Consider the following 12,214-nt stretch of genomic DNA (forward strand, 5'->3'; position numbering starts at 1 on the left):
TGTTCATACCAGGTAGTTTGGATCACCGTCTGTAGAAAAAAAAAGTCTTAATTGCCAGATTTGCTGCCACTACAAGGTACTTCTCGAAATACACAGTAAATGCCATCTGATGTTTGCTAAGTGTAAATTCAGTCTTCTAATACTATCACACAGTGAAGGCCACAATGTGGGATCGACATAGTAAAGGCCATAAGGTGATTGCTTACTTTAATTAAATAATAAGGACAGGTAGCGTTTAATATATATTGTTCCCTGTCAGTCTTCTGATCCTATCACACACGCACACACATGTAATATAATCATTCATGGAGTCGTAGCAAGAAGACAAGGGAGGGTGGGATCTGGGAGCGAAACCAAACATGTTTGGCCTCGAAGCCGAGACGGCGCACGATAGGCTGCTGCACTTCGTCGTCATTCCAACTTCTTCGGCATATATACCTCAGACATGATCCTGTAGGCGCCTGGGATCACAAAACCACATGGAGTAGTTGGCGAAACATACCGTTCTTGCGATTTCTAAATTCTTAATTAGATAATATTCACATGTTGAATTAAATTAGCACCTGCCAAAGAAGGCACAAACAAATGAGAGGAGGATCGGGAAAATTGATTTGGTATCAAGAGGGAGCAAGAAAAACCAACATGGAGAAAGTGGTGGGTGGTGAGGCAAAAACAAAAACCACGGATACTATCCTACCAACTCGCCTTGTAAAAATAGAAATATTGAGAGCGATTTGCGTTAAGGACTATGAACTCAAGATTCACGTGGTCTGGTTTAACCCTTCGGCCCAATGGACCGTACCTGGCTGTTGGCACCTGTGGATTAACTGGATGGCCCAGATAAACATTAGGTTCCACTGGGGACATAACCTTTCGATCCGAAATCCTATTCGGTGCCTTAAGTGCCGAATACAGGTATTTTGGTACAGGGTGCACACCCTCCCTGTATGCTAGGTTTCTATAGCGGGTCGGCCCATATGCTCCTTCTCTGTTTCTATAAAAGAGAAAAAAAGTGCGTGCTACCCAGGATTCAAACCCGCGACGCGGGTCTTAGGACTTCAACCCCATAACCACCCGACCAACTGACCTCAAGTTTTACATAGTGGTTTCTTTGGCCTTTTCTTCTTCTTTCTTTGTTTTTTTCTCTGTCCCTTTTACATTTTTTTCAAAGTCACGCACTTTTTTTTTGTGAAAGAAATCCGTGAAACTTTTTCTTGATAGTACATTCACTTTTTTTGAATTGGATGGACTTTTTTCAAAACTAATGAACCTTTTCAAATTCAATGAACTTTTTCGAATTCGAAGAACTTTTACAAGCTCAATGATCTTTTTTCAAAACCGACGAACTTTTTTGCAAACTAGATGAACATTTTTCAAAACCGATGAACTTGTTCTCAAATTCGATGAACTTTTTTTTCTAATTTTCTGACCTTTTATGAAAATTCATCTACATTTTTTAATTCATGATTTTTTTTTCAAATTTTTTTCCTTCTTTATTTTTTAAATAACAAGACTTTTTTGACAAGTGCTCGCAAGAAAAAAAAGGCTACCAAGGAGCGGTCGAGCGAGCATCATTCAAGAGAATGGGCCATGGCCCACTAGGGGGCGTGCGTGATCGCCAGGAAAGTGATCGGGCTCTGAAGGTGCCAACGAAGAGGTCTCCCTTTCGACCATAGGGTCGAACCACTTATTATTAGTCATGTCATCGTAGCCGCCGCCAGCCAAGCGTCTGCAATTTTCGCCGCGCCAGCGCACACACTTCAGCTTGCATCGCCGCACCGGCGACGTGTCCGTCTCGGCATCATCCATGGCACCATGTCGCACCACCCTCCAGGCAACTCATACCACCGCTCCGGCAGCACGTCTCTGTTGTCCATGGCACCACAGCCACAACCACGCTGGCCATTTTTGACTTCTAGAGTGAGCGGTCAGCAAGCCGGTGCTTGCCCTGCAGCTCATGATGCGAGACAACTACACGTCTGTCTTGTCATTGTCTGCGACACCATAGCTACTGCCACGCCGCTACATGCGGCTACTTGAGGCATGAGAGAATCTACAACTGGAGTCCTCGGATATCCGCCCCAAACAACCAGGCAGTTTGCCTAGTACTTCCCAAACACAATTGCGACCCAACTAGACTTTTCAAATCTAGCCCAATTACCAGGACTGACCGGCACTTCCCGTATCCGACACATATCTGGGGCGGATATGAAGATGTCCAGACATGCACGTCGCTTAGGACAGACCGCAAGGGTCCATGCGGACAAAAGTGTAAACCAGTGATCTGACGTGTGCCTCCTTAGTTCATCGATGAGGACGCATTGGCGTCGTGTGGTGCCGCTCTAGCATGCCATGTGAGGATACATGTCCAGCTATGTAAGCCAGACAGCAAAAGCCCAACCATAGACCGCCTCCATTTCCTCCCCCTCCTCCCCTTCACCGCTGTGACATTCAATCCATCCATCAGCCGCTAACCACTAGTTACAACATGCTAACTCCGGAGCGGCGGCTGTAGCTGCAAGAGGAGATCCAGGGCAGGCGCGAAGATCGGATCGCAGCTAGCCTGCCTCTGGATTCAGTGCAGCCCGAGGAGGAGAAGGAGGTGGAGGTGGAGGCAAAGAAGGAGGACGCGGTCATAGAGGAGGAGGTGGAGGAGGAGTCAGAGGAGGCGCATCAGGCAGATTTGGCGTCTACCGGCTTCGCCATGGTCGATGCACATAGTTCGAGGTGGCCCAGGCAGAGGAGGCAACGGAGGAGCATGCCATTCTTCACTCCCGAGGAGGAACCGAAGGTTCGCCCAGCTGCCAATGACCATAACGATGGCGACCCCGACATCAATTTCATCCACATATCTGATGAGAAGGATGAGTAGTGTAGATGGTAGTTGGTAGTATATAGATCTTGCTTTTTTGCATGGTTTTGTATGAAAATGCTAATTGAAAAATGCCTATTATGGTTGTTGGAGTTCTCATGTGGGGTCTGACCGGTCACTATCCACGGACGTGGCCGGGCGTGTTCGGGGGCGTTCGGCAACTCAAATTAGGTATCCATCATTGTAGATGCTCTAACGAAGCCGGAAGTGGTGGTCGTGCTGCTGTCATGGATCGAGGGTGCCCATCCAGCTCTGTCCCACACCATTGCTGACCCTTGCGGGAACACGAAGTGCACGTCTAGTGTCGGGCATCTCATCGGCATGCGCCCTTCTATACTCAGTATACAGAAGAATGGTCAAACTTAGGTTTACCTGTTGCCATGTTAGAGGAGGTGTAGACCGAACTCCTGCCCCTGGGATTCTAGAACACGTTCATAGGTCCAGTAAAGACCGGACCGTTTACTTTTGAATCTTGACCATGCGCAAATTATATGTTTGTCAGAAAAGATTGGTGGGGTTAGGGCATCTCCAACGTTGACCCATAAATATATTCCATCATCCATCCGCGCATAGGGGCAACAGTCCATATATGCGGGAGCCGGCTATCTAATGTTGCCCGCATACATTCCAGTCGCCGTTTGAACTAACCGGCTGAAATTTATGTAAATACGATGGACTTCCATATAAAACGGTCAAAATTCACTATATTTGGATCAATTTTCATATAAACCAGACAAAACTCATTACATTTTTCATATAAACTGGACAAACCCGACATTAAACCTAATCTAAATGATCATCGGCCCACGTTTCCCATGTCCTACCATAAGCCCTAAGAATTGTTGGTCCGGCGAATGCCTTCGCCTTCTCCAGTTCAGCCTCGATGCTCTCCAGCTCTTCCTCCGGAGCCCCGGGAACTACTGTTGTCCGCCCCCACATCGCCGCCAGGTAGCTCATCGGCCATCGATGTTAGGCGCACCAAGCGTGGCTTCAACGGGAGGGGAAGAGTTGTGGCCTTCTTAGGACCCGAGCGGTAGTGACCTACCATGCACTACTCTTCCTTGCTATCGGCGGCGTCCGTGGACATATTAGCTTTGTGGTTGCGGTAGCGGGCTAGGCGCGACTAGGGCAAAGCGGGTGATGTCCTCCTTGTTGTCGCTCTTGCCACACACCTCATTCACCACCTCTTCAATGTCCTTTTAGGCGGCCGCCAATTCCTCCTAATGGAGGCATTACCACCAGCAGTCGTGACGGATGTTGCGGGCGGAGCGGTAGCAATCGACCATTGCCTGCTGCTCCACCGTGTCCATGTTCGGCACAATAGTCGCGCCGACGGCGAGTAGCTCCTCCGTGCACCGGTGCTCCTCGAGGAGGCCGAGGATGTAGGACTGATCAGCCTGCACCTGTCAAAACCTGGCCTCCTCCTCCTCCCACAACATGTTCGTGTAGTGCGCACAGGCCTCATCAATGGTGAAACTCACACGCACCGGCGAGGAGGGTGGCGCCACCTCGTCCTCCATTGGGGCGTCGTCTGCCTCCATCTGCTAGCCGACCAGCCAACCGGTAGCAATGGAGGTCCTCTCCTTCTTCTGGTCAAGGATAGGGTGTCCCGAAGGGCTTTGGAGCATGAGGAGGCCATAGAGGGCGTGGTGCAGAGAGGAGGAAGTGGAGTAGCTAGGACGATGATTGTGGGTATGGTCTGGGCTGGTGTTTATATAGCGGGCGGATGGTGATGGGCCATGACAGTGAGGTCAATATTGGGCGGCAGACAGACAGACGGGTGGTGCCGGAGTAGGTTCCTAGACAACCGCATATCGTTAATGTAGGGGCGATGAACTGACGGGCTATCATTTGAATGCGGAGGAGTCGCCTGCACCGGGAAGCGGCATGGGTTGTGCTCTCTCGGCCGCGCACCACTTCAATGCCGGCAGAAGTGAGAGGTCGCATCTGCTCTGGCCGGGCATTAATGTGGCACTGACACTCTGGAGCACCGGTGGACCGATATAGGTCTTTGTTGGATAGCATAACACGTCCAGACCGCACGGTCTGGATGTATTCGGGCGGTATGAGGGTCCGCCTTGGAGATATCCATAGTTGTTTTAATCCGAACATTTTTTTTCTTTAAATTCGTGATGATTATTCCTCGTAAAGAATAGGATCATAGCTCTTATATATTTATACATTAATAACAGAGTAATAATATAAAATTTGGTTTTTGTGGCATAACTATGATTGCTCAAGGTCGCCGCCTAGGCGTCCAAGAGAGACACGCCACCGCTGCTAGAGTAGCGCATTACCGTAATGCTCGCACCTTGGCACATACCATGTAGGAGAGGAGTCACTGTGCCATAGCACTATCTCGGTGAGGGCTAGACAACAATGATGCCGACCCACATGCAAAGGGAGTACCCAACCCCTGTCGTCGAATCCCACTTGTCACCAACTGCCTTAACATGACCCCACCTAGCCGAGCACCACACATATGGGAGAAAACCCTCCCAAGCCACCTGCAACCACCAAGCCATCAATTTAGGGCTGGGACCCAATCTAGATGCCAAAGCTGGTAAGAACACGGTCCAGACCAGCGAACAGGAAGGGAGGCGAAGGAGCGGGTGTGGCTTTGCACGCATTCGCTGCCTAAGTCGGGCCACCGTCCTTGCCTGCTGTTGCACCACCAACATAGCAATGTCGACAGAGTCGCCCCACTTGAGCATCGCGCTAGTACCTCCCTGCGAATGATTTGCTTCCCCGGTCACTGCTTGGCCCCGCCATAGAGGGCCAAGCCGAGCTATCCATGAGTCCAGAAAAGAGGGTATGAAAAGCCACTGCCCACCCCCTGCCGCGTGGGCTTCGCCCGGCCGCGCCCACCGGCTACGACAAGGGAGGAAGGTGGGATTCCCAGAGGGTGGCGGTGCTAGGATTCTCCCATACCGCTCGCAGGGACATGGTTGGACTGCCAGTTTCTTTTTATTTTGGGAAACTGGATGTGCGCGATCTAAAAAAATGAACTAGACTTGGGAAAGGAGCATTGGAGTTGGCACTCATCCGGACGAAGACCAGGGCAAAATATGGTGGATGCTAGGCACCATCCGCCTGCGGCGATTCAAATATCAGCCACCGGTTGTGCCGTCCGATGCGTCTTATCAGGGCCGCTAATCTCCTTAGCACGCACCGCTCGTCCACAGTGCGCGTCATTGCAGTAGCGACACCCATGCACTGCTCGTTGTAGCATCAGCATTAACCTCCTAGCACGCCTCACAGCTGCGACAGTCGACACCATTGAAGCACGCCCCGTCCCCGCGGCATGCCTCGCAACTTCGCCATGGCCGTCGGCGCCATTGAAGTATGCCTCACCGCCACTCACATTGAAGCATGCCTTGCAGCATCGCCATGGTCGTCGATGTCGTCGTAGCATGCCTCATCGCCGTGTCCATCGAACCATCCCTGTGGTCGTCGAAGCATCACCACGGCTGTCGACACCATCGAAGTACGCCTCATCGCCACGGCCATTGAAGCATGCCTTGCAGCATCGCCTCGGCCGTCGATGTCGTCGTAACATGCCTCGTCGCCATGTCCATCAAACCATTGTTGTGGTCGTCGAAGCATCGCCACGACCATTGTGACACGTCTCGCAACATCACCACAGCCGTCGACACCATCGAAGTACGCCTCATCGCCGCAACCGTTGAAACACGCGTCGCAGCATCGCCAGGGCCGTCGACACCATCGAAGTATGCCTCGTCGCTATGGCCATTCAAGCATGCCTTGCAGCACCACCACGACCATCGATGTCGTCATCGCATGCCTCATCGTCATGTCCATAGAACCATCGCCGTGGTCGTTGAAGCATTGTCACTGTCGTCGACACCATCAATGTATGCCTCGTCGCCGCGGCCAATGAAGCATGCCTTGCAGCATCGCCACAGCTGCCGATGTCGTCATAGCATCCCTCGTCGTCGTGTCCATTGAACCATCGCTGTGGCCATCAAAGCATCGTTGCGGCCGCCCCCATCGGGTTGCAGCAACGGTGGCTGCCGCGACCACCCCGTTGCAGGCTTGCAGCGTTGCACCGGCGAGCTGTGTGGTTGCAACATCAGCAGTGGATACAACATGGGCATGCTCTACGGTTGCAGCACAACGGCCGTTATCACCACCCATTTTGCAGCACCGCCGGCGGCATGCGACGAGACATCGGCCAACGCTGGATTGGCAGTAACCGTGGCTGCTAAGATACCACCAATTACAGCACCGACCCCGGGTTACAGCACCCCGGCGAGATTGTGCATTTGCGAGACTGGTGAGCGCTGCCGCGAGTGGCGAACCCGGGGCCTTGTAGCGCCTGTGCCAGGCACCCGGCATCGCGCCCCAATCCCGCCGGCCTTGCAACTTCACCTTCAAAGGGCCCTGCAGCGGCGCCTCCACACCACGGCAGTCTCAAGCCAACACTTAATTCAGTGGTGAAGTAGACGGGCAGGGAGAGAGAAGGAGCATTCCATCGATTGAGGAAAAAGAGAGACAGGAGATGTGGTCAACGCACGGTGTAGGAGAAAAAAGTGTGGCAAGCCCTTCATCGGCTCGAATAAGGTTTTCGAGGGGGTTGTGGTGCGCGGGCCCGATCGAAACACGTGGCAATCCTGGGACGCGGCTGGCGCAAGCATGTTTACATACGGTAAGGTACTATTTGGTCAGAATCCAAACATATCCCTTAACCTTTTAGCAATAAGTGCATACAAAATAATCATCAAAGTTTCATCTTAGAAACTGCATGACTAAAACATAATGCATTTCAAAACCGTGGGAGAACATCGTGCCGTATACTTTTTACACTACGAAGGAAATAAATGCCTTTAAAAAAATGAAATTAATGAAGGAAATAAAGGAGTACCGCGTATTCTGGACTGCTGATCCAGGGACCACACGCCAGTAGCCCTAGGATTTGCATGCCAGCTAACATGTAGTTATTTCACTGGTGCTGGCACCTCGCCGGCGTGGCCAAAAACGTGATAGGAAACGAAAGAAAACAAATACATCCCGCCCATAGACTCGAAAGGAAAGTAGTAACCCGTCCGCGTCCTCCGTTCCCCAGTCTTCCATCCTCTTGACCCCGCCTCTTTATAAAGCAACAAAGTATCAGGGTGCCCCCATAGATCCAATTCCACCTTCCTCCTTCAAGAGCTCCGCCCATCTCTGCTCCTCCTCCAACCCCACACCCTCCAGGCGTCGTCTCACCGTTCCCGTTCATGGGCGGCCTTCACCAACCCCGCTGCCGGCACACCCTGGTGAATGACGGTCCCGCCCGGCCGTCTCATGGACCGTGGAGAACATCTATGAGGACTTCTCTGGCCGCCGCAGCGCGCTTGTCCAAGCCCTCACCACAGGTACGCCACGGGATGCTCCTTAGTGACACATTTTTCTGGATATATGTGACGACTACGTGCTGATGGATCTAACACCGATCTCTTCTCCTCCTTGTTGCCATACACGCAGATCAGGATACATTATATGATTTATTGCGCTAGGAAGGTATGTAATATAGAGATCCAACTGTCCCAGAAATGTTATATCCATTGCTTGTTACAAGACTGTAAATCCGGCTGACAAGAAATTCCAGATCCATTTTTTATTAAGAAAAACAAGTCATCAGTTCCGTACTGTTGCACGGGATAGTGGAGTTCTGTATTGAAACATGGGGAAACTTTGTCTGATAGTTTGGTCAGTTACTTTTAAACATATAAGAGTGTTTTTTTTGTATTAGACATAGGAAAAAATCTTTAGATCCCGTATTAGGCAGAGGCTGATAGTTTCATCTGACATGAAAGTTCAGATCCATTTTCTATTAAGAAAAACTAGTCATCAAACCCGTGTTTGCACGGACTAGTGAAGTTCTGCACTGAAACATGGGGAAACTTAGGATGATAGTTTTGTCAGTTACTTTTAAACATATGACCTTGTTTATTTTTGTATTAGACATAGGACAAAGAACTTCAGATCTGGTGTTTATTTTAGTATTAGGGATAGGCTGATAGTTTCATCTGACATGAAATCTCGGATCCATTTTGTATTAAGAAAAACAAGTCATCAATCCCGTGATTGCACGGGCTAGTGAAGTTCTTTATTTAATTAAACTTGGACTGATAGTTTGATCAGTTCCTTTGAAACATATAATGGTTTTTATTTCTTATTAGACATAGGAAAAAGTATTGAGTTAGACAACTACGGGCATTTGTGGCTGTATTATTTAGATCCTGCTGTCCCTAAAATTTTAGATCCATTTTTAGTTACAAAATTTTAAATCCGGCTGACATGAACTCTCAGATCCGTTTTTTCATGAAGAAAAGCTAGTCATCAATCCACTGCTGTTGCACGGCCTAGTGAAGTTCTGTATTGAAACACAGGGGAATTTAGGCTGGTAGTCTGATCACTTACTTTCAAACATATTTCTTCGGAAGAAAAAGGTTATTTTCAGATATACAACTATGTTTATTTTTGTACTAGACAAAGGAAAAAGAGTATAGAGTTATAAACAACTCTCTGCATTAGTGGTAGTATTTTTTGCGTGCGTAGACTTTTCCAATTGACTAGTGTGTGAAATCAAAGCGCGTGATATATATTCTTGGTGTGCTGGTGGGCAATAGTAACATGGTAGAAGATGTAACATGGTAGCAATTTTATGAAGGCTGCATGTGTACTGGTGGGCAATAGTATTGCAAACGCGAAACTCTTTGGTGGATGTATACTTTTTTTTCTCCTTTTCTCCTAAAGAAATACGATGGGGTTTGGTCTTAAGTTTATTATAGACATTCAACACTTGTCGGCCACAAAATCTTCAAGTGTTTCTAGACCATATCTTTTCTAGGACTCGATTATGCATTACTATTTACATCGAATATTCATGCAAAAGTGTTCTACAAGAGTACATGAGGACATTTATTTTCTCCTGGTCATGAAGAGAATCCATGGTTCTATTTTGAAATATTTTTAATTTTAAGTCACATATTATATACATGTATATTCACTAAAATACGTCAGATAAATGATATAGTTTTCTATTTTTTAGTAATGATCAAATTTTTTAAAAGAAATTTGTTGGGAAATACAGACTCTAGCTATTTTCCGCCGACAACGCACAGTGTATATAAACATATATACTTGTGTGCGCACAAGCGATCTTTCTCACGATGACATAGAGAAGACTGGCTTAATTTTAAATTAGTCAAAAGTAGGGAGATTTGTATAAATTTGGCAAACATAGAGAACTGCATATTTATCACGCCTCGTAATAGGCATAAAGTACGTGCAAATTCTAAGCCTGCAGCCAGTGATATGAACCTCGCCATCACCAAGCCATATGCATGGCATGGGTGCTTCATGCAAAAAATATTTAATTAATTAAAGTGTCGAAAGTACTGCCCAAATGTAAAACAAACATGCAAACTAACAATCTAATCTCCGGCTTTTTTTACAATAGAGTTGTTTGACATGTACCAACATCAAACCTGTTTGAATAATATAATGACTTTTTGTCAAATGGATTTTTTGGAGAGGTAGTTTTTCTTAAATTAAAGTAAATCTCATATGGTGCTCCCAATTACAATTAGTAAATATAAGATGGCGAGGTGTGCAGATGACTGGCCGATGTAGTGGTGTAATTCATTTTCTCGCTTCAGGTAAAGAGCCAATGTGCTTGTACGGGTAGTTGGGAGTTGACGCTGCCGGAGGAGATGGTGCCGCCAGGCCTGCCAGTGCCGACACGAGGCATCAACCGCCGGCGAGATTATATGAACCGTTCTGACTACCTGACACTCGTCGCCCACCACTCCGACTCGTGGCTCATGGGCGTCACCTTTTTCTTGTCCACTTATCTCGCCGCCAACCAAAGGTATGTTACTACTATTGTTGTTGCTGCTGCTACTATTATCACCACCACCACCACTACTACTACTTCGTTTCACAAAGAGTTTTTTTGTGCACTTAACATTTAGGACATTTATATGTGCAATCTACATCCGAGAAACGTAACCAATAATTTCACAACACATAAAGCATGTGCATGTAGAAGAATCATTGAATGCAGCAAAAAGCGCAAAAACCTGTAACTTCTATCTAACAAAACAGTATTTAATTCCTATGCTTTTAAACAAGCGTATAGAAGATTCTATTTTTTGACATAATATCTTGTTTTTTTCATTTAACAAACACGAGAGAGAATACAGCTTCAACAGAACAGTAGTCCTGCAGAACCAACTATTAGAGACTCAGCATTAAATAATGGGCTATTCTTATTAGGGGTGATCTTCGTTTTCTATTTAAATCATTATGTTCTTGTGCTTATATAGTTCCCCCATGCATCAAGAATGTCATGTGTTACATATTGCTTGCAAAGCCAATTGCTGATTTGGTGATGTTGGTTTACTTTCTCTTTCAGGACACGTTTATTTGATATGGTAAACGAGATGCGAACAGTCCATGACGAATTCTATCTCTCTTATGGTCTTCCTTGGCTACAACATTTGTGTGTTACAATGCAAACTGGGAGTCGAGCGCACCAACTCAAGAGAATGTGTCCAATCCAGACGTAGACTCTATCGCACCTGCTGAATAGAACGTGCCACCTTCTCAAGACTCAATGCAAGTTTTATCTGCTCCAAACAGGGACTCTAGGAAGCCTGCTAAAGACAAACAAAAGGGTAATGAAGTTACCGACTTTTGCGGATCTTGTAATGCTCCGTATCATGCCAATGCCTTTTGGATTGGTTGTGACGAATGTGACCAGTGGTTCCATGGCAAATGTGTGAAGTTAACTGCCTCTGAAGCAGAACATATCAAAGAATACAAGTGTCCTGACTGCATCCGCGAGGTGATCGGAGAGTAGGATATAATATGTGCACCATCCCTTTATTTTAGGATATGCAGTCACCCTTTGTATGAAAAAATGATTAACTAGAAAGGTAGTGAGAGAGGCATTACATTCTTTTCCCATTCTGTTGGGATATATTGAAGAATTCAGTTTACAATGTCTTGAAACAGGCTTTCGCCTTGCTATATTAATATAGCAACCACCTGACAGAACTGTGATATCATTGATGGGCAAATAGGACAATCAAGCCCAGAAAGAGAAACAAATGCCAAAGCGATGATTTCCAGCAACCGCCGCCACGCTTCTATGCCTCTGAATTCCCGCATACCAAACAACACCTTCAAGAAGTACTACGACGACAATGATGCTGCTGCCCAAACAGATCCTTGGATTTCTGCCGGTACACGGAGAGGAGTGCCGACGGGGTACACCTGACGCCCTTGAAGAAGGGAGGCGGCGCCCACAAGCGTCACCGTGTTGGTGCC

General features: G+C 47.4%; 1 pseudogene; it reads left to right on the forward strand.

Annotated features, from left to right (window-relative positions):
* The first annotated feature begins 6,982 nt into the window (after positions 1–6,982).
* On the forward strand, positions 6,983–11,744 carry LOC125518416 (annotated as a pseudogene).
* Positions 11,745–12,214: the final 470 nt, after the last annotated feature.

The sequence above is a fragment of the Triticum urartu genome, chromosome 7, assembly GCF_003073215.2.
Source record: "Triticum urartu cultivar G1812 chromosome 7, Tu2.1, whole genome shotgun sequence".
Taxonomy (NCBI): domain Eukaryota; kingdom Viridiplantae; phylum Streptophyta; class Magnoliopsida; order Poales; family Poaceae; genus Triticum; species Triticum urartu.